The sequence below is a fragment of the Crocodylus siamensis genome, chromosome 9, assembly GCF_052110815.1.
Source record: "Crocodylus siamensis isolate JL-2025a chromosome 9, ASM5211081v1, whole genome shotgun sequence".
Lineage (NCBI taxonomy): Eukaryota > Metazoa > Chordata > Crocodylia > Crocodylidae > Crocodylus > Crocodylus siamensis.
Window position 1 is genome coordinate 68384374 of NC_143403.1, and position 23693 is coordinate 68408066.

The 23693-nt window shown below is 47.3% G+C and overlaps 1 protein-coding gene across 1 annotated transcript in view; it reads left to right on the plus strand.

Annotated features, from left to right (window-relative positions):
• The first annotated feature begins 558 nt into the window (after positions 1-558).
• The window catches only part of CCDC92 (coiled-coil domain containing 92), a 91966-nt gene continuing 68831 nt past the window's right edge, over positions 559-23693 (plus strand). Inside the window, exons 1-2 of the mRNA XM_090062522.1 lie at positions 559-614; positions 22302-22364. The gene's annotated coding sequence lies outside the window, so the exon portion shown is untranslated. The remainder of the gene's footprint in view (positions 615-22301; positions 22365-23693) is intronic.

The following is a 23693-nucleotide window of genomic DNA, read 5'->3' on the forward strand; positions in this document are numbered from 1 at the left end:
TGGGAGATTGGCCATTGATGTCAATGGACCCGGGTATTTGTCCTTGAATCTAGCTTCCCCAAAGGCCTCCAACACACAGGCTGGACCTGCAATGCAGAAGTTATGGTTGGGATTTTCAATGGGGCATCTAGGAAATCTGTCGTCCTCTTTGGAAATCTCAGCCATTAGCACCTTTGCATCTCGATGCGGTTGCTTGTCGTGCTGCATCTTCCCTGTGATTTGTAGCTGTCGTTCCATCCTTTTGACTTGGCCTGCATTTGAAACGCTGCTTGCTGCTTTTCTTAACCTGCTGGGTTGTATTTAATTAGACCTAAACTGTAAATACGAGACTTGCCCCCAGACGAGGAAGGTAGCGAGAGAAACTTGGAGCTTTTGAACTCATTGGAAGGGGTACAGTTGTTCATATTTTGCCTGAGAGTCCACATACTCACTAATCGCCCTTCAAGAAAATTGCAGCTGCCATGTCTAATCACATTCATTTGGATTAACTTGTGATGTATGGTTCCTATTTGTAGGAGACTTCAATGCCAAGGATCAGACATACGCCAGTGTAATGTCGAAAAACCATGGACACAGGCTGGAGGTGGTGGAAATCAGACTGGCCCAGAAACAAGGTAGCCCCTTTTAGAGAGAATTACAGCCCGTCAAACAGACATAGCACAAGAGGCACAATTTTTCCTCAGGAGAGTATTAACAAAATTAGGATGTTAGTGCAAAGTACATTTATTGAGCTTGAAATGAGCCCCCAGGTTTTTTGGTGGGGGGTTTTTTTTTCAGAGGAACTTGTATAATTGAATTGGCAAAGCGCCCTCTTTGACATTGATTTTTACAACCGCTTTACCTTTTAGACACCGTCTCACATGTTATTGGTTTAAAAATTCATTGTGAATGCTTTGAGATCTGGTTTCTGTCTGCTTTGGGAAGGAGAAAGAATAACACGCAAAGTAGTTGCAGTGTAAAGCACAGGTCATGAGTTGAATGCCTTTCATTTAAGGTATTCCTGTCTCTCAAACCAACCGTCGGCTGTTAATGGTTCAAAACTTTGTCATCTCTGTCCATGCTGGTTTTTTGGAAAGCTGCAGTTTCTCATGCAAAGAGGGACCACTCGGCTTCCACGAGGCTCACACGCAGGCTCTGACTGCCTAGCTCCCACAGGGCTCTCTTAAAGAAAAGCAACAGAGAGTTTTTTTCCCCTTGGAAAATGTTGTCCTGCTTTGGTTTTAATTAGCGCTGTGCAGCTATACTAAGGCAAGATACAAATCCCATGGCAGTTGATGGAAAGATGCCCACGTGCGCATGCATCCACCAACCTGACAAACTGTTTGGGTTTTTGTGTCAGTCATCCTGGCCTGGGAGGTGCGGAGGATGTCTTCAAGTGCCCTGCCACATTTAGGCCTGAGTTCTTCTGTGCTTTGTCTTGTCCTGGCTGCCTGGAGCACATGATACCAAGCCGACTTTATATTGCCCAAAATTCATATGAAACTCAAGAGAGAACATGTGCTCATGTTAGACAGGCCGTGCCATCGGTCTAGCAGAGGTTCTTCCTCCTATACAAGTAGTTGGGATATCAATGCATCCACATGTGGTTCTTCACCTTTGTTACTTCATACATTAATTGTGTGTACCACAAATATTTTATGTTACATAGAAATTATCAGGTTCTCTCATTTTGCAGGGGGCTGGACCCAGTGATCTTGTCAGGTCCCTTCCAGCCCCTAACATCTATGAATCTATGATCTATTTCCTACTAAAAACGCCCCCGCCTCCCCCATACTGCGGTGTTGCTGGTTGTAACTGTGTTGGTCTAAGGATGTAGGCAGGCAAGGCTCTTTGGGTAGAAGTGCTATTTTTTATCAGGCCAACTAAATAGTTGGGGAAAAGCTTTTGGGCACAAACACCCTTCTTCAGGCAATGGGAGATTCTGCTGAAGTTAGCACTAGGATGTTAGTGCAATGTACATTTAGATGTTAACATCAGCAGTCTTCCAGTGCCTGAAGAAGGGCGTTTGTGCCCAAAAGCTTGCAAAGAACTTTTTTCCAGCTATTTAGTTGGTCTAATAAAAGATAGCACCTCTACCCAAAGAGCTTTGCCTGCCTACCCTCCTTACTGCACACTGAGCCCCTCAAGGACCTGACCCCAAGGTTGGATGATGCCACCAGCTAGGCTCACTGTAGAGTAATGTGTTGTGTATCCTCCTCTGTACTCCCGCATCCCAGCCATCCTTTCCATGCCACTTCTGGGCTCCATCTCATCCCATCCAGCCAGGGAGGGACATGAAGTTATCGGGATTGGGGGAGAAGTCTCAAATGCCGTGGAAGTGGGTTTCTTTGGTGCGTTGTGCCATTATAGGAACAGCCAGAGCCCATGAGGGTTGCAAAGCAATTTCTCAAAATGGAATGGGCTGGGACAGAGTTGGGGTAGGGAGCACGTGGGGCCTGCAGGCGAAAGGAGCAATCCGATGTTGGTGAGCTCAGTTTGCCCTTCACACAGCCAGTGGCAAGGAGGTGCATGCCATGCCCAGCTCTCCTGGGGTCCAGTCACGCTCTGGAAAGCTGCCCCAGGGATGTTTAAAATCTGGCAAGCAGAGGATTGCAGTCTGCGGCTTTGTACCACTGAACACAGTTCTGCCGGGGGAAAAGGTCTGAGACTCCAGAGCCATCAGCCAAATCTTTCCCTTTTGAGGGAGGAGCAGGGCAGGGGATGTGGGGTTCGGCAGCTTCTGGAGTGTCTGCGGAGCCCCTGGAGCACCCTGGCTTGACCCTTGTATTAAGCAGGGTCTGGTCCTGCTCGTGAATGCTGTGCTCGAGGCAGAGCTGCCACAGACATCAGTGGTGGGTTCATCAGAGCAAGACAGAGTGGCCCTTAGAAAAGAGCAGTCGCCGTTTTCACTTTAGCAATCCAGGGCTGATGCTCGGGAGAACTCGTTGGTCCTGCAAGCGTTGGCGCCGGGTCTTCCTGACAACGTCCCTCATTCCTGGCAGGTTCAGTTCTCCCAGAGGCATGACTTTCAGTCCCACGCTGCCTTGTCCCCTGCTCACATTGCAGCATGGCACCTGCAATTAATGTCTCTCAAGCTACTACTTCAGAGAGCAGCCCTAGGGACTCTTGCAAAGCTGGGATTTTATGCCATTTGGGTGGTTTTTTTCCTGTAAAGGAATGGGTTTGAATCCTCAGCAAAAGTGGGGCTGGGGCCATTTATGTGGGGGCTGGACTAGATGCAGTAGAGGAAGATAGTGTAATTTTAGTGCCTGTGATCTTGAGGCTTAAGCAAGGATGAAAGCAGAGAGTGGAGACAGAGGCCTGGGGGTACAAGGGTGGCTAGAAATGCAGGCATGGACTCCCGAGCAAGGAAACCGACTGGTATTTGTTCCTGCAGGGTCCAGGAAAACCGTCCCCACAGGCATTCTTGGCGCATGAGCAAGATCACACCAAAGAAACACTTGACTCACAACTTCGGTTTCTCCTCGTTAGGGATCCAGCCTGGCAGGGCCACAAATATTAGCTAACCATGTGAGGCAGGGAACAGGAATGTGTTTGAATGTTTGCAGAAAACCCCGAGACTGGGTTGCCGTGATTACCGGAGGTCACGTCCATCTGAGAACAGCCAGGTATTTCTGTAGATAAATGTCACTCAGTTACCACGGTGTTGGAGCCCTGTAAATGCTTAGAATAGGACATGTGCTAGCCCTGAGTGGTTTGCGCATTTTTGAGCAAAATGATTATTCCTCTAAATATTCATAGTGGAAAGTGTGTGAATCACTATTTTCCCCGTTTCAAAAGATTTAATTTATGCAGTGAGGGACCCGAAATGAGGCATTTTTGGTTACCAGTACTGCACAGCTGTCACCATAGTGAACAGTCAAACTGGTCACAAACTGTAAGATGAAAACCAGTTGTCTGAATCATGTAGCAATTATATTAGAACCTGGATCAGTTTATGAACTAAAGGGATTCGGCTAGTAATTGGTCTGGCAAACCAGTCCTCTTGCTTTACCTCCTACATGAGGTTGCCACACGTTCATGCATCAATCGTGCCATGTCCAGAAGGGAAAGAAAGACCTCTCCTGAGTTCTGCAAAATATTCTTCTCCTTTTTAAGAACAGGCTACACCACTCACCGCAGCCACTTCCAAGCACATGTCTACTGTAGCTTTACTAATACAGATCCTTCAGGGAAGGCCCTTTTCCGTACAGGTATCTAAGTTAGCACTGCACGACGAGCACTGTGGCCTGGCTCCTCAGGCTTGGGCCACAATGCTGTCAGGAGGACGACCAGTTTAGCCTGAGTCACCACGGAGGTGCGACCCAGCCTAACAGCGGTGGGAGATGTGGATGCAGATGTGAGAGGTCTCTCAGAGGGAGTTGGGTAGGCTGGTTTGGCCCATTACTGAGGCATGATTGCAAAATGTGGCACTAGATCTGAGCCTTTCTCATGCTGGGGGATCATTTTGGACCGCTCACACACCTTGGGGATCATGCTTGGGGATCATTTTGGACCCCTCCTCTGTACCCCTTGTGCTCAGAGGGCGCTATTGGCAGGACTTGCTCACGTTACCTCCAGGGCTCCACGTGGCCTTTCTCACGTCTCATGGGAGAGCCCAGAATATAACCCAAAGTCCACATGGCTGTCACAGTTTTGTAGACCAGTGGTCTCCAAACTTTTTTGATCACGCACCCTTATCAGTAAAAAACTTTTGAGCACGCACCCCCATATATGTATATTTATTTATTTGTAAATTATATACATGTGCTACTCACGTACCATATGCGATATGTGACTGTCTGACATACGGACCGAGTGAGGGTGCCAGTGTCAGTCTGTATATTAAATATTAGTAAAGTTTAATTTCTTTCTTATTTTTTTAGATAAAAAATAAATAGAAATAGAAGTTCTAATATTTTCTTCCCGCACCCCAATGGATCGTCTTGCGCACCCCACCTTGGAGATCACTGTTGTAAGCAATTAGCTCTTCCCTTTTGGGAGCAGGGTCACTGATTGCATCAGCATAGAACAGCGCATACTATACCAGCGCTGCGGTAGAAGCTGCCGATTGCCTCCTTGCCCTGGGCCTGTCCCCTAGGATGGCCACTGGGAATTCACATCAGAAATAGCCCATTAGATCTCAGCAGGGTTTCCAAGAAATGTGGCTAGCGGAGCATTTCTTTGGAGGTAAGGAAAATAAATGTGATTCAAAAGGAAAGCCATTTATCTAGGAAACTGTGGGACCTCTGCGTGTTTCAGCACAGCTCAGCGTTCTGGGTTTTTTTATTTCACATTTTCTAAATGGCATCAATTCAGTCACTGTAGATGGTGCATGACTGGGCACATCTGGTTTTATGGTTAAAGAAACAGTTGATTGAATCGATACACTGAACACAGCCTAGTGGAATAAATAAAGGAACACGTCAAGGAAGCATTGGTCTCCAGTAGACAGGATGGGGCCGCACACATCCGTGGTGCAGCTCCACTGACTTCAACAACGTTATCTTAGGGATGAACCTGGCCCATTGGCTTTTGCAATGCAACCAAGACCCCTTTGCACTGTGCACAGCAGCTCGACATTTGGGAGAGCTCGGCAGCATTCGAGGCGGCCAGTTGTTTCATTGCCTGACTTGCTGCAGCCTGTTGCAGGGAAGACGCGCAGTTTGTGCTCTCTCCTGGACAAACAGGACAGGCCCATTAGAGGAATGGATCTAAACAGGGTGTAATCCCGTCACCGGGCCCCAGCGTGATTCGAACTCCCCATGCGCACAGCAGTGTTCAAACCTGAACTGACTCGTTCTCACCTCCGCTCCCTCCAGGGAGGAAGGGAAGGCTTTTTTATAGAGAGGGGATGCGGGAAAACCGTAGGAGAACAGTTAAGCGACTTGCCCAGTGCTGCGTTTACCCTGACTCTTTGCATCCCAGTACAAACCGCAGTTCCTTGCCTCTACCAGGATTTGGCAGGGAGTTAGAGCAGGGCGAGGGAGAACATACGCTGCTTTGCAGTGAAGGGGCAACTTTGCCCAGACAGACTGGCCAGCCAGGCGGTAAGCCACTTTCTTATGGGTGTGATGACACACAGCACTCAAGGCCGTTGCTCACATGCAGCTTTTCTGAGGACTTGCTTCTTGTATTTATTTCACCTGTCACTAGCTACCAGCTGGACTGTCCTGCAGTGATGGCTTAAATCCTTCTTGCAGCCGTGATAGTTCTAGGAAAGCAAGCAGCACCAAAGCAGCTCCAGCTCCGCAAGAATACAAAGGGAATTAAAAATCCCCACTTCTCTGCTGGAGCCCTCCCTGGGGGCTTTGAGTGCCGTCGCCCTTACACCTGCCCCAGATGTGCGGCGACTTTGCTGACTTTGAGTTGCTGCATCACGCCCCGTCCTTCCAATCTTTGTGGCAACCCCCTTTTGTCTTGAAGTCTCTGCATGCACCTGGCCACCAGGGAGCTACCGGTAACTCCCTGTTTGAGATCCCCATACCCCTCCACCACGTGCACCTCACAGGTGTGGAAGATTGAGCTAATGAGCCCTACTTCTGCAGGAAGATGAACAGTCCCTCCCAGGTGATCTGCCAAGATGGGGCAGTGGGAGGCCGAAACAGAGCGGAGCTGCTGCCCCGCGAGGTACTCGGTTGGCCATGCCCTGTTTGTTTAAAAGACCTGCTTAACTCGGGTGCGGGGAGGGGAACTGTCTTGCCAAGAGACTTGCTTTGGAGCCACAACAATTAATTCGAAGGCCCAGGTTCAGTGAAGCACAAGCCTGTCCTGAGATTCCCTGGCTTTGGTTGGAAGCGAGGCACTTGCTTAAGGACCGGACGGGGAAGCAGGGTCCTGAAGCTGGCTCCAGCAAAATCCCACTGAAGTCAGGCAGAGCCTTTAATAGAAAACAGGTATGTCCAGTCCTAGGGCCAGCCACAGAACAGCTCAGTGCATCCTTTCCATTAGTCCAAACACACTTTGCAATACAGGCACAGGGGAAGGGAAAGGACATTTGGGCACAAACTTTAAGAATGCGTATGCTTAAAAAAAAGGAGGTTGTCGGGTGGGGAAATGATTGATCTGGCGGTAAGAAAAGACCAAGCTGAGCATTGGATTTCCTGCTCCAGAAGGGCCCAGGCCTTTTGGGCCGCCTGTCCAAAGTGTGAGTGGGTCCATGCAACTACGTACGGAGGAATGTGTGGCTCAGACAAGCCACGCAGAGCGATTATTTGATATAAAATTAAAACCCCTTTTGTGACAGAGGGAGGCTCACAGGTTAAGTAAGGAATCTGTACCAGAGTGCAGTTAAAGCTATAACCACTCAGTGTAGACAAATCACTGAGCCCTCACTGAATGACTTGCCACCTTGAGCTTCTTAGCTAATTGGCCTATTCTGGGCATGCGTGACCTGCATTTCTGTCCCAATGTTATAAAATTCATCCATTAGTACTGCACAGCATTGTAACTGGGTAGTTAGAGCAGGGCTCCGGGAGATGGTTCTCATCCTGAATCTGCCACCGAGCCAGCGCATTATCTGCACTGAATCACTTATCCTCTATGGCTGACAGTGAGGGATTATCCATTTGCTCTATAAGAGAGATTTGAATGCATACCTGCCCAAAGGGGATATTGAAAAGCTTAATTAGCATGTGTAAAGTGAGAGCCTCTACTGAAAACCTCTGCCATTAAATATGGCAAAGTATCCTGTGGAGAAGGAAGGCAAACTCTCTAGAGTTCAGGGGGTTACACACAGCCTAGCACATCTTACAAGCAGATTTAATCAACTTTGCTAGAATTCAAGAAAGCCTGCATTTAAACGTATTTATTTGGATTTACATAAACATACCTCAGCAAGGAAATAGCCCAGGCTCTCAGTGATTTCAGTATAGCTTTTTGACAGTTAATACTTCATGCTTTCCAGTGTATCATAAAGTTCCTGTTCATGGGCCTGGAGGAACGTATGGAATTGAGTTAAAAGAGCTGGGTTGTTATTCTGCACAGCTGCCTGAGAGGCCAAGGTAGAGCTTGTTCAGTGTTTCATATGGTTTTAAATGCTAATGTAAATTCTGGTGCTCCTGTTCCATTGGAAAAGATCAAAGAGAGAGGCCAGTGGTATAACAGCATCTCATTTTTGAGGCAGTTATGATGAGTGAGAGACAGACTTAACCCTTAGGATATTTGCTGTGCTGCCAGTGAGCTGAATGCCTCTTTGGCACGGTCCATACAGGTGACTCACTGATGCATAGGCTGGACCCAGGCAAGCAGTGTGAATGATATGCGGACACAGGTCCAAACCTGGACTGGTTAATGACTTGGGTCAATCTGGAATCTGCCGTTTTAAATAGATACAGCACCGAAGAAGTCAACCGAGGGTTGGCCTACCAGGCACGCTGCGCCTAGCAACAGGAAAAATTATTGTGAGGTGGTGGGAAGTCCGACAGAAAAGGTGAAATACTTTGTGGGAGGATCAGTCTGGGGAATTCCCTTTGAACACCATCAGGGCTGTTTCACAAGAGAAGTATTGCTCTTGGAAGACAGGCCAAGGGGAAACGTTGCAACCTGGGTATATTTCCCAGACCCTCTTTGGCGGTCGAGGACTAGAAAAACAAAACCGTCTTGCACACAAAGGATTCATTATGATACAAGTGCTACTGCTAAGCCACTAATCTCGGGAATCCCAGCTCCCTATAGGTTTTCTCTACTTTCCTATCCTATTTTTAATTAAGCAGCAGCATAAGACTTAAATCAAGCATTAAGAAAAGGCTCTGAGCATGTTTCATTTCTGTCTCGTCTGTCTAAAGCTTTTCTTCTACAGGTAAGTGCTGTGGTCTAGTAGCCAGGGCTTGAAGGGACCTGCTTCTGTTCCTAGCAGTGGTGTTGGCCCGTTGGGTAGCCACCAGCCAGTCTTTCTCTTCTGCGTGACTCAGTTTCCCTGTTTGTAAAATGGGGAGAGCAATAGATAAAGGGCTTTGAGATCCAATGAAAAGCACTATCTACATAAGAGCCAAGTACTAAGGGAGGTAGCTCCTTTTTTCTGTACCTGAATACCTTAGGTGAGGGGCAGCCTCAGTATCGGCCTACAGCGGATCAAACAGGGAGCAGGGAGCACAGCTGCAGATACAGCAGAGAGCAGAAAGCAGAGCAGTAAATAGATCAAGCACCTGGCTGGGGTCGTCCGATCCCAAGGCTCTTTCCTGCCCAGATCAGGGGGTCGGACTCGAAGACCTACTGAGGTCCCTTCCCACCCTAACATCTACGGATCCACAGATCTATGGATATGGGAGCACAGGGTGGGAAGCAGAAGGCAGAGTAGCAGATTGGGCAGGGAGTACAATGCAGGAAGCAGAAAGCTGAGCAGTAGATTGGGCAGGGAAAGGGGGTTGGGGTGGCACTCGAGGAGCCCATGTCACTTAACTTGTGGCACCAAAAACATTGTGGCCTCCTCTGCGGTAGGTTAGGATACCCTCACCCTTTAAAGCCATGGAAACCTGTTTCATATTCCAGTCTGAACTTTTCATGGCCAAGCTAGCGATGGCCAGCGAAAAAGTAGCATTGCTTTCCCGAAGACACGTTCTTGTTAGCACAGGCAGGCACTAGCTCTGCCAGCTGTTTCCACACTTTACTGAACACTTCCTATTCAAGCAGATAAAATATCTGACAAGAGGGGTCGTTTAACCAGGAACACTTAGCTGCACTCGCCGAGAGGTTTACAAAGGAGCTATAAGTCTCCAACACTTCATGTACCAAACTAACAGATGTTTGGGCTTCTTTAAGTCATATAACAGGCCTTTCCAAGGTGATGTTTCTCTGGCGTATCGTGGCTCTCATGAAAAAAGCATTAAAAGGAACTAATTTTAGCTCTGAACAGTGAGACCTTCTTCAACAGCAACCGAGTCTTCAAGTAGGCTTGATTTTGAGTGGGTTTCCTTGTACTGAATTATTTTTCATTGATCATCTGAGCAAAATTCTGCCGGCCGATGAAGATGACCTGACACATAGCTGTTTGCCTTCGGAGACCGGAGATATTCCTGGTGGCACAGGGTGCAGTTGCGAACCTGCTGCTTGACACCGAGGGTTTTATGTTGCATCTCGCTTTCACATGCATCTCCCTAAATCAGGGGTGAGCAATTATTTGGGGCAGAGAGCTGCTTACTGAGTTTTGGCAAGCCATCGAGGGCTGCATGACAGGCAGTCCAGGGCAGATAAATATTAATTTTCTAAATTTTTTAGGGACCCCACGAGCCAGCTAGAATGACCTGGAGGGTCACATTTTGCCCACCCCTGCCCTAGATATAACAAATCAGGTCTGTTCTCTGGGCTGCCAACAACATTGGGGCTCAGACTCCCGGTGAAAGGGAAGGTGTTCAGTAGTAGGATACGTTCCTGTGTCTCTGTCAGATGCCCCGGGGGTGATGGAGAAAAATGCTGGCCACTGTATAATCAGCAGGGAAAGGGAGGGATGAAGTTCCTGGCACCCCTCCAAAATGAGGAGAGGAAAGGGTAGAGCTGCAAAGGATTGTTTGTGGGAGACCTCTCAGAAGGTGAAGTTTCTCCACATCACGTTTCCCATAACAATGGTTTGGTTTTCAATGCCAGACAAAAACCTGGGGAAGATTTCAACAACCCGAGCAATTGAACTGACAACGCTTTTACTTTCAGGAGGTTTTCTACCAAAAAAACTTAGAATTTTCCATCCAACTTCCCCAGCTTCATCATTTTTTTTTATCCTAAAAAATGTTATGACAAAAAAAAACACCAGTTAAGCTGCTCCAGAACATAGAGCAGCTCAACCCCTCGCCAGTCTTTTGGGAGCTAATACTGCTTTCCAAAGGCAAAGTGTTGCTGGAGCATTAGTCGCCAAATGAACAGTCAAGACCATATAACTTTATTGTGACCAAATCCACTGTATTTCACACATTCGCACTCTCTCCTCTTCCAGCTCCTCAGTCCACCTCTTCATTTTCCGTGAAGAATTGTTGGAGCGGAGCTCTTGACGCCAGCGTTGATTTAAAGTGCAGCTATGATTAGGCGTTACTTATTCGCAGTTAAGCGTAATAAATAACATTATTAATTCAGTATGCAATTGTCTGGCTCTCAACAGCAAAGTTAATTTTTAATATAGTGCAGTGGAGCTTTATTGCAAGCTACTGGATGCCTCCCCTTAAATTGCCTTTCCAATCATCAGGCAGCAGTGGCTCCACTGCAAATATTGCTCCTCCTGAAAAACAAGGAAGACTTTTCCCATTCAACAGATAGGGAACGACTGGTTTGGGTTCCTAATGTAAGAATGCAAAATACCCCAGTACGATCCACGTGGGAGCTGCAGCGTGTAGTATAGCATATCCATGCGGTGTCATTCCTGTGCTGGGGTAGCTCAGGGCTGCTTTGAAGTGCCTTAGTTTCACTGGCTTAAAAGGTTGGGCAATTAGAGAAGACGAGGAACAAGGAGTGAATAGGCTTGAATGGAGCCCCATTTATACCGACTTAAGTTCCCGGTGAATCCCGTGAAGGTGATAGTTACTCGGGATTTAGCCACAGTCTCCAGCTGAAGAGCGAAGTTTAATTAGGGACCTGGGATTCTGGCCAAAACCAAAATCAATATGATGATTTTGCTCCAGTATCTTTTAAATGCCCTGGATTTTGAGCTGACTCGAGTGTGCCAGAACATACATGTTTACTCACCAAAAACATCCCCTTATCAGAGGAGTCGATCCATAGCTGTCCCTTTCCAATCTTTTATTTCACCTTTCTGAGCTGTCACCTATTTGGGATGGGAGCTGTCTTGCATTGCCCTACATTGCCTAGGACTGTTTGGTGCTAGGTTTAGAAGTAACCAGTACTTGAAATCACACAGTCTTGGTTTTTGGGTCCTGAAAGATCATGAAAGATGATCAAGTTTTACTGCCAATGCTCATTTGAATATGCAAATTTGTGACATGCATTTCAGCACTCCCTATGTATCTGGACTGCAATGTCACGCGCATTCATTCATCCATCCAGAAAGCAGAAAGAATACGTCACAAGCTTTCGGACCAGTCACAATGTAGCAATGCAGCCAGAATTTTGAATGTTGCCAAATGAAACCACGGAGTAAAAAAAATATATGAAAAAAGCATTTCTTGAACCAAGACCAAATTTGCAGAAATAATGACCTGATCAGAAATACTCCTTGACGCGACCCAGACAAGCTGAGGATTATGAATCATCCCCTTGGCTCAATAAAGTGAGCACAGAAGATGCACAAGACCGACGCAAAAGCGAAGAGCCTCTTCATGTCCAGCTGGGAAGGACTAGCGTCTGAAGATTTCACAAGAGAATTTGGATGCGAAGAGGAGGACTTGGGGAAAGCATCGAGCATCCACAAATGGAGGGGCAAAGTTGGGAGCAAAGGAGCAGCTGTGGTTTGAAGACAACACGGTCAGATGAGCTTGGAAAATTGCTGCCAGAAAGTATTCACTGAAACCAAATTATACCCGAGCCAGGGCACGGAAACAAAATATCCAAGCTCATGGCCGGAAGGGGTTTACGAGAAGAACGAGAAGGAGAAAGGAAATGTTCTTGCTGCAGCTTTGAAACCCAGGAAGACAGGATTAAGTCTGGAACAAAATCCTAGCTACTGAGGCAGAGATGCAATTACAATAAGAATGAGCAATGGAAACAGAGAAAAGAAATCCAGGAAAATGTCTCCTTGTCCTGGTGCTTTGTTTGTAATTTTAAAAGCAAGGTAGGACATACCAAGCCATCTCAAGAGGATTCCTTCTGCCCAATAAAACCAGTTATCTTCTGTAGAGAAAATAGCACGTGCATTATTCATCCAAGTTCTTGTTCTCTTACAATGATTATGTTGCTACCCAGCCTGGAAATTGCAGTCATTGATTGGCCATTATCATTTTGTGCAGACACTCATTGTATCTGACTGGTGCCACACAGCTTATCAGCTGAGGGTTTAAATCTTAGTTTTCCCTGTATTTGCCCAAAAAGTCTCCTTTGTGCAATTTTGAGCCAAATTCTCCTGATTTTTGGCCTGAAATGCTTCAGCCCATGTTATGCAGGAGGTCATACTAGATGACGAGAGAGGCCCTTCCTAGCCTATATCCATGCAAAATCCTGGCTTCTGGGAAGCATTGTAAGAAGAGGTTTCATAGACATCAGGGCTGGAAGGGACCTCGGGAGATCATCGAGTCCAGCCCCCTGCCCAAAAGGCAGGAAGTCAGCTGGGGTCACAGGATCCCAGCAAGATAAGCATTCAGATTTCTCTTGAAGCTGTTCAAAGTAGGTGCTTGAACCACCTCCGCTGGCAGACTGTTCCCGACCTCGGGGGCTCAGACAGTAAAGTTCTTCCTTATGTCCAGCCTGAAACGGTCATGGAGGAGTTTGTGACCGTTCAACCTAGTCATCCCTTGGGGCGCTCTGGTGAACAAACGTTCCCCCAGATCCTGGTGGTCACCCCGATAAACTTATAGGTGGCCACCAGATCACCCCTGAGCCTGTGCTTTTCCAGACTGAAGAGCCCCATAACTCTCAGCCTGTCGTCGTAAGGTCTGTTTTCCTGACCTCTGATCATGCGCGTGGCTCTCCTCTGGACTCTCTCAAGCTTCTCCACATCCTTTTTGAATTGTGGAGCCCAAAACTGGACGCAGTACTCCAGCTGCGGCCTCACCAAGGCCGAGTACAAGGGGAGAATGATGTCCTGGGATTTGCTGGAGAAGCATCTATGGATGCACGCCAGCGTTTTGGTTGCTTTACTAGCCGCAGCATCACATTGCAGGCTCATGTTCATCTTGTGGTCAGTCATGACCCTCAAGTCCCTTTTGCCCATAGCACTAGCCAGCGTAGCACTGCCAAGCCTATAAGCAGGTTTTTCCTCCCAAGCTGGGGAACCTGGCATTTTTCGGTGTTAAGTACCATCAGGTTCTCGTCCACCGATTTCATGAGCCTGTTGAGGTCAGCCTGGATCACCCTTCTGTCCTCAGGTGTGGACGCTTTACCCCAGAGTTTGGTGTCGTCGGCGAACTTGGCCAGTCCACTTCTTATACCAATGTCCACATCATTAATGAAGATGTTGAATAGTGTAGACCCAAGGACAGAGCCTTGAGGGACCCCACTAGTTACAGCGCACCACAATGATTGACTCTTGTCAACCACCACCCTCTGGATCCTAAAACAGAGCGAGTTCCCAGCCAGCGGATCCTGGTGAAGCCGAGGCTGCAGTTAGCAAGTTTTGCTAAGAGGTATGTGCAGGTGGCTGCTCTTATCCATATGCAGAAAGATCCTTCATCTTAGCAGCAACTGTAAGAGACAATACATCTAGAAGCCTTAATTTAATTAATAAAGTTTCTCATTGTGCTCCTCAGTGAAGCACAGAAGGCAAAAACATGCTTCCCTTTAAGACCATCTTACCTATGAAACTTCCAGGCAGCAAAACACTTCCATGGCCATGGCTGCACGAAGAGGAAACAGGCATAGACATGGCCCCTAGACCTGCTTTGTTGGAGCAATGTCACCTGCTCTTCCCTCACCCACTTCCCTCCAGCTGCCGGAGAGAGCAGGCAGTAGAGATACTCAAAGTTCAGGGCCACTGGGGCTAGTCTCAGTGAAATCTAAGTGCACCGTGCCATTAACTCCAGTGGTTCCTGGCTTTGCCTCCGTCTGCTCTTATGCTGAGAAAGTGTAGATGCATTTCCAAACATACGACTAGGAACTGAATTACTTTTCTATTTATCATCTTTCTCCACCTTTGCAGTCATTGGCCCAGATTCATCCCTGATAAAGTTCCTGGTCAAAGGAACTCTTTCCCTGCACAATGAAGATAAAGGGTTCCCTGAGATGTATGCAGAAATATGATTTTTCTACAGGAAAAAAGGTATAAACTTGTAAAAAAAAGAGAGAGAGAGAGAGAGAGGGCATCTTGAAATGCCTGTCCAAAAATGGGCACCCAGCCTTATGTGTAAGTGAACATTGCAGAATCAGGCCCAACCCCAACAAAAAGGAGTGCATCCTGTTAGCACCATGCTACTCCTCTGTAATCTATAAAACGGTGTCTTCTCTGAAAACCGGGAAATGTGGCAGCTATCCTACACCATGTGTGAGGTTTATCATTTGCAAGGCAGTTGGAAATCCCTCAGTGTGAGTCTACATGGGCTGCTGCTCGCTTTGCATAGATGGTAGTAACCTCTCTACACATGTGGGCCTATAATATAATAATGTTCATGTATGCACTCGCTTTTGGTAATTTGGGGAAAGAAAATGCAGGAAAGCCATGCCATATATCCACATAATTCTTATAGCCCTGGTGTGTGTAATGCAGACAAATGTGTGGTTTTAAGATGGATGACCTGAGCAAAGCCTGAGCAGCAGTCATTTCCTGGAAAGGGACAGGTTGCCACCTACATTAGCAATGTATGTTCAAAGATCAGAAAACCAAGTGTCACCTTTTCTCTGTCACTGGGAGACAGAGTTTAATCCACGCGTGCTGAGCTAATGCTTCTATGAGCCGTTAGGCTGAGGGTTGAAATAGTGTTAAGAGTCAGAGGGAAAATGGAAACAGTGATGGATAACAGCTGCCAGCAACAAAGCCCACTGACACCACTGCAGCACATCACGCCTTCGTCTTGGCATTGGACTTGCTTTCTGTACTTTGAAGCTTAATTGTCCTTCGGACTGATCAGCAGATCTAGCAGGCTCATCCCAAATCGTTTCTCAACTTCCACGACCCCGTCCCCAGCCTCAGGCTCTTCTGGCTTTTACTCTTCTGATCAACACCCATGGTGTGAATAGCTGCACTCACCATATAAATCACCACAGTCAGGATCAGAAAGGCCTCCCTTTTATTAAAAGAGTGTTTTAAGGGTTGCCAGAAATGCAGTATTAGAAGGGGGAGAAGAAATCTGTGTCCCATCTTATGTTGAAATGGCATTTATTTCTCTTGGACTCAGTGCTATTTGAAAGTGAAAATTGGCTGGATCTTGGCGCTCAGGTTGTTCTACATCCAGCGCCAAAGTCCAGGTGGTTTGGGACCTAGGTCATGGTACAGCCCATTAGTCATACACAGGAGCCAGTTTTGACATGAAAACCTAGATTCCCATGTCAGGGGGTCATTTCTATGGTGTCAGGACCAGAATTGACACCTTTATTCCTGGAGTCCCAAAGAGTTCACCTTGTGGCATAAGGCGCTACTCCAGATAATTAAGGCCCTTGCAGCACAGCTCTTGATGACATCTCTGATGTACACTAGAAAAGGGAGCTTCCTTGAATCCAGCATCATGGAAGGAGTTTGTCCCTTTGCCATAAGTTTCCAAATGCACATTTCATCAACCTTGAGTGATGCCCTCCTTGCAGCAAAAATACCACTTCCATTAAGAGGCCGTGCCTGTATTCTCAGTACGGTCACAGCAGTTCTCTTGAAAAACAAACTAGATGGCTGGAATTGGAATCCGATGCCAGCTGCTTTTTCTGAGGGCCTTTATAAGCTATTATTATATGATGGTACAGCCTAAGAACTGGTTCAACACCATTGCCCTTAAGACTTATAGTTTATACTGTGCATCTTTCCAAGTCTCTCAAAAAATCAACTCTGGCATACCAACTCTGAGGATGGCGGGATTACAATCCTGATGGTGTTGCGAGGGCAGGTTATGTTTTCAGGAGCTCCCACTCACATAAATATCTGTGATGGCAGCAGGTTATAGAAAGCAGGGTCTTCCTATGCTTTTATGGGCGTTTGTACATGCCACATTTTTTGCACTTTCTTGCACTGGAATGGCATGACTATGCACAAGTGGGTGTTCCAGACACTTTAAAAGTCTTTCTGGTGCATTAAAGTAGAAGTCCTCAGACATAGTTTAGTTTGGCTCACCTCAAATTAAAGCAACGCATCCATGGATTTGTTGTGTGCAAACACAAAGGCACTCAAAGATGTGTAATGAGTCTCTTTGTCCACTAGATTGTGCTGTGGCTTTTTTGTAGTTCACCCCTTTGAATTGCTGCCACTTTTTTTTTTCTTGTGCCGTGTGCTGCCTCCCTGCTCCCGCAGCTGCGTGGCAGGGCATGGGATGGGGGCACCAGGCTAGGATGGCAGCATGGAACCGTCCCACTCTCCTGCAGCACCAGCCAGGGGCCAGGCTTAATTCATTCAAAAACCTAGTACATGCAAACACTAGTGCGACACTCCAAAGCTTAATTCATTTGAAAATCTAGTACATGCAAACACTGATGCAACACTCCAAAATAAACTAGTTTAAATTTTATAAACCTGTTTAATTTAATGAGGATTAAACCCCATGACATGTACAGGTGCCCTATGAAGTTATGCCAGGAAATACCTGTTGCAGTGTGGGCATGAGACTGACTTGCTAACATCCTTTTCTGAAATGGCAGCCATGTTTGCTCTGGAATACCTTTCTAGCCTCCACTGGAAATAAGGGGGACTATAATTTACAGTAGATGTATCGTACATTAAGAAAAAAACAACACCAACTCCTCATAAGCAGAGTCTTGCCACTTTCTACCAGTGCCCATCTTGTTTCCTCTCCCACTCTCCATTATTTTCTAAGTCTGTAGCTGCTGCTATACTCTTCAGTTCCACTGGAACTGGCCAGGGATTCCAGGAGAAGCTCGCTGTTCACGTGCTGCACTGGGTCCAGCTGGCAGGTGGTAGCACAGCAGCAGCTGTCCCGCACAAAGGGCCGGCTCTCATGAGATTTCCAGCCAATCTCAAGCAATCCAAAAGGTTAAATAGCACAGTTGGAAGATGGCCAATCCGTGCTGTGAAACCATCCAACATTTAAAATAAATTTAAAAACAAAATTCTGAAATCAAACAAAACATTAACTTTTCCCAAACAATGGGAATCCCGAGTCTTCATTTAGATTCAGTGTTTCCAAGCTGTTTTAGGGGCTCTCCAAACTTCTCAGCACCCTGGCAGTCAACCCAGTGAGAAGCTTAGCCTGTACTTTGGTTCTCTTACTAGCCATCCCTAGGCCCACTTTTACTGTTCATTCATCCTGCAAATGCCACAAATTTTCACACTGAAACAGTTCTTCAACTGACAGTAGGACCATGCAAAAGCAAACTTAATTCTGCCCCTGTGGGGTAGGCTGGAGTGCGTTCCTGTAACTCCTCATTCGGCACACAGGTTTAGGAAACTGCACTGCTTTTTGTAGCTCTGGCACCAAAAAATACAAGTCTGATTTTTTTTGTGGCTTCAATTCCCTCCTCCTTGTAGGCTGGAGCAAGAACCGAGGTAATAAATGACCTCTACCCGTATGCAGGTGCAGCCCCTGACTTCCCTGAGCTTAGTACTTCCCCGGGCATAAACACGCTATTCCGAGAGTCATCGCTGATCTTGGTCTCACAGCTGCCTGCCCAGATGTGCCTCGCTGAAAGCAAGGTGCTTGTGTAAGGCATCCACTGAAAAGGGCAGTAATCTTATCGTGTCTCTCACAATGTCCTATTAAGGCCCCTTGGCAGAGGCCCAAGTGTGAATTCATACAATTTGCATGAAATCAGCACACTTTATGAACTGACAGGCCCCATCTATCACAAATTGATTGCCTGGCCAGGGAGCGCAGCAAAAGCAGCAAAACCAGGTACAATCAGAGATGAAAACAAACAGCTCAGTGGGTTGGTTTTGATGGTATAATATCCCACCAACAGTAAGCAAATGAAGCTTGACAGCAAGTCTTTCTTTTCTGCAATGAATTAAAGAATGTATCACCTCGTTTTTGCATTGCCAACATAGTGACTTGACTGTACCTGGTCAGGTGACTTCATCTCGACTTGGACTACTTAATGCCCTCAAATGATATACTTTGTTAGGGAAAAGCCCCTACTTCGAGCTGATGCTACATTTATTTTTAAGAAGGGGGTCATTGTGTGAAGTCCAGCCTCTGCTTTAAATTACCTCCCTGAGATGCAGTACCAAGGCTGCCATGTATAAACAAGCTCACTTCTCCTCCAAGTGCATAAATAACTTAAAAATTTCCACCAGTGATGATGTGGCAGGAAGAGCTCCTCTGCCATTAGGATTATGTTAAGGCATTTGTACATTGTTTTAATCAGCACCAGCGGTATCAAAAGCCTTGTTGGAGCTAGGGGACTCAGAAGATCTAGATGGAGTGATTGACTTTGCAAGGACAATATAATGTATGTGTAGGGAAGGGGCCATGAATGACCTGGAGATGAGGTTGCGCCTTAGGGGCTCTCCTAACCCTTTTTATACAGTGAGCAGGGCAGGGCACTAGGAAGGGGTAGATGTGCTAGGTGCTGTACAAAAGGGAAGGCAAAACAACTCGAGTTGTACGTTCTTTGGGGCAGAGGCCCCCCAACACAATTGTGTCCTGTTCCTGGAGCTCCTAGACCAGGGGTGGGCAAAATGTGGCCCGCCAGGCCATGGGGCCCCTAAAAAATTCAGAAAATTAATATTTTTCTGCCCTTGGCTGCCTGTCATGTGGCCCTCGATAGCTTCCGAAAACTCGGTAAGCAGCCCTGCACCACCCCTGAAATAATTGCCCACCCCATCCTAGCTGCTACAAGTGACAATACTGAGCTACCTGCCAAGCTCCCAGCGCTCCTCTAACTGCAAAGGATCGTGTCCGTGATGCAAAGGGAGCACAGGACTTCCTACCCAAAACAAGCAGCTCACTGTGGCAAAGCAAATTGCACTACACACTGGCAGCCACTGCTGATTTGCTTAACACCGTTCGCAAAGGTAGTCTTGATAATCTCGTCTAACTCCTTTGACTTGGAGCTCCTGGATTCTGAAGGAGGTTGATCTTCATGTATCTAAACAAGCTGGAAGAAAGGGCTCACTTACATATCTCTGTGCCGGAAATGTCTTATATTCTGCCAGCTGCACCTGCTGCATCTAGCATGCCTTACTTCTATTCAGGCTTGATGCTAGTTCAGAGGTGATTTCCTGGGGGCTATAAAACCAGGCAGCCTCATCAGGAGTATCAGCCAGGCCTTTTCTTCTTCTTTCACACCCCCTTTTCCCTTAGCAAATACCAGGAGTGCCGCAGGGAGGGATTCTTCTCCCCTGTTTGACACGTGGCCATCTGCATCTTTCAAACGGTATCCCAGCATTGGTGTGCATGGCAGACCCTTGTTGGTACCCAAGGCTCCTTTGAAGTTTGGGGGAGTAGAAACTCATTTCCTTCCTCATGATCTCTTAGATTTGATACTCCAGGATGCAGAAGCACTACAGATAAATTGTTTTGGGATTAGTACGTCTATTCAGTATATGTTCAATTCACCATATGTGCCTTCATGATGGATCTACATCCTTGCACAGGATGTTGAAGATGTCCTTGCTCGTCTCTGCATTGACCTACGTCTTAACCTCAACCTTACTTGAGGGACTGGGAAGTTCAGCTGTAACAACCCATTTAATCTGGGGTATGTCTGTTGACTTTTTCTAGCTAATGCCAGTTTCTGTGTACACAGACAATGGGGAGCGGGAACGAGACAGACTCCATAAGGTTATTTCTCCAAGACCAGGGATGCTTAACCCCCAGCCCCTGCGGCCAGATCCATTCCCTGGCGTCATGTTAGGTCCAAAAATTTGGCAGCAGGTGCTCCCTTGATTCCAAATTTCCAGACCCATGGAGAGCTCCACAGGCTGCATAGCGTGGCCCAGTGCACTATACCAGGTGTGTAGCCTGGGGCCTGATCCCAGTGGGGACAACACGGAGACCAATCCCCGAGAGCAGGAGGGGCACAGGTGCTAGCGCCCAATCCCAGAACACAGATGCCTGCCAAGGCTGCTCAGGGCCTGATGAAACCCATGGGCCAGCCCTGCACCGCTTCTGGAACCACTCGCCAAAAGTTTGAGGACCGTCGTCCTAGACTGCAGAGCAACCACCAGCCCAAAAGCAACTACTCCTAAAGCTCAGGATGAACTTGAATGAATGATTTACAAGTGATAGGCTTAGATCCCATTACATTCCTCTAAGCCAGGCGCCCCTACCCCAGATGACACAGAACTGGTTAAGACTTCTGCAAGTCTTTTGGAGACTAGTATCTTGATCCTTGCTTCCACATGCTACAATAGCCAGGCACCGCTTTCCTTTTTTTCCCCTTGAACTTAAAGCGTCTATTTTTAAACCCTCCCTCTGGCTGTCTCTTCTGAGCGAGCTCTGCTTTCCTCCTTGTGATCCAAACACTGTTCTTTTCAGAACTAGGCACCAGGGCCCTGTGGTTTCCTGACGCTTGGAACATAACGTCTCCTCGTTCTTCTAGCTTCAGAGGCGATGCAATGATTGATATTTTCCACCACTTCATTAATAGTCATGGTGCAGTACTTTCAAGCTGTTTTTGCTTTGCTTTTATTTGCAATAACTCGCCTTTACATGGTTTTTCTCGGAGCCCGTGCTCCACACACGGACAATACTGTTGTGTGCTTTAATAGCCTACCTTCTGACGGCAACTCTTGGCGCTTGGGAGGGCTCACTACAGCCGAGCTTACTCGGCTCTGAGAAGCTGGGAGGTACATGGCTGACGGTGCCAGCTGATGTTTGTTTTCCGTGTGGTAACGAGCTTTACAAATGCACTGCTAGACATCTGTGTTCAGTGACAGGACCGCTGCTCTTACACTGGTGGACATCTGGAGTACCCAGCATAAGCACAAGCAGATTTATCTTGCTGTCTAGAGGCCCCAACTAATACCAGGACCCCGCTGTGTTAGGCAGCGCACAAGCCCCTCATGCAAGATACTCCCCACCCCAATGTGCTTACAACCTAAGTAGGCAGAGGAAAGGTGGGAATGGAAATAGAGGCAAAGCCCTAGCTAGTGGCAGACTGTGGGTCCCGACCAGCACCCGTGTCTCTGCATCCCTCGCCTGATGCCGTGTTGCACCGGCTGCCACGTCTGCCCCGTGGCGGGACTGGACTAGACTTTATGTTGTGCACTGCACTAAAAGCAGGATCGGTCTCTCAGACCTGGTGCTATGCCTCAGCACCCATATCACTCAGCCCTCAAGGCTGCACCTCTGGGTTGCCTTTTGTCCAGCTGGAACCTGGCCAGCGTCTTGACCTCCGCCTGGAAACAAGCTGGTCCCCCCCACCCCGCCCCAGGTGAAAGGTCTCTCCGTACACTGCTGGGACTCTTCCGGCACATCTGTAATAATCCTGAGGTCCCCATAAATTGTTTTTTCATTCACTTGCCTTGGAAAAAGACAGATGCACTGTAGCCTAAACACCCTGCCAGTCTGTATTTGCTTCATTCTTCATGTGTTTCCATGCTCTGCATCCCCTCGTGATTTAAAACAATGCATCCTTGTGATTATCTTCTGGCTTAGGGGTGTTTTTCTTCTTTTCACCTCTTGGTTTTGTCTCATCAGGAGAAACGCCGTTCAGCTGATCTTCTGCGGACTTCCTACCAAAGCCATCGTGCGCAGCATATGGTAAGTCATTCAGCTTTTCACACACTCCAAGCGTTCGGCTACATCTGTTTGCAGATGGGAATTGGCATATTAATAGTTTCTCTTTGGTTACAAGTGCAATGAAACCTGGCCTGTGTCGTTATGACAACTCTGCTAAGATTGTTCCAACCTTTCGTGAGCTGTAGCAGCGTCGCGTTATCATGCAACTAACCCACACCTCCACGTTTGTCACTCTTGCCAGAGTAACTCAGAGCTCTGGGCTGTAACCTCGGCTCCACCGCACACCAGCGAAACCCCTGCACCCACCACTTGCACAGAAGGAAAACTTGAAATCCATGAAAAGTAGCAAGCCAGTTCCAGCTCCAACGTACAGGCAGCACTGGTCCACCAATGTGTGTGCCTCCACAACTATGAACACATGCCACTGCAACACCGTGATCTTGGATGCTCTGTCCCACTCACTTTGCATCTCCCCAAATCATGTAATGGTGAGACAGGAGTGACATTCGGTTGACTGAGAATAATGCTGCTTGGATTCTCATCATAATTGCTGCGAACATGTTTATTTGGCTTTGGTTTGGTTTATGATCTGAATAGGGAGTCCAGGTACTTAACCAACCCCAGTGGCTGGTGGAAGTCGAACGCAAGTCAGGGGGCAGTGCAATTTAATGCCAGGTCGTAGCTGTTTGATTCGTGTGAACCTGGCCATCGGGTGTCCTTTTATTTTCCATAAATGATTATTCATGTTGCAAAAGATCCCCGCTGTCACCAGAAGGCATTGCCTTGTTGCCAGGTTCTGGAAAGATGCAGGAAGATAATGGTCTGCTTGCAAAACCGGCCCTCGTAGGGTTGCTCTCGGGTCACGCTTGGGATGGCGTTTGGGGGTTGCTCACAATATGGCTGCAACGTGCTGCCCTAGCCCTGCTGCTACAGCTCCTTTCACAGTACTAAATCCACCACTCCCATTATGTGAACGTATTTGATTACATCCAGACACACACGGCTCCTCTTTGGTTTCATTTGCGGGTAATGTAGTGACAAAAGGAATATTTGGACATAATTCCTGTGGGATTTTCGTGTAGCTCTGAAGTTAGACGCCATCTGTGTGTGTGCTGCAGTGCTTTCCCACTTCGGTTCCCCAGAGCATGGATTTGGGCTCTTTCATGTGCTGCAAGATGCACCTGTTTTCCCAAGCATTTTTTTGGAGGAAAGGGAATGAGTGGGATGAATCAGTCTGGAGGGTCTAATGGCATCTCCGATACAAGTTGTGCTCTGTAGACTTGCTGTGTTATGGGGCACAATAAGCTAGTTAGAAACAGGGACATGTTTGCTTTATCTTTCGAATCTAGG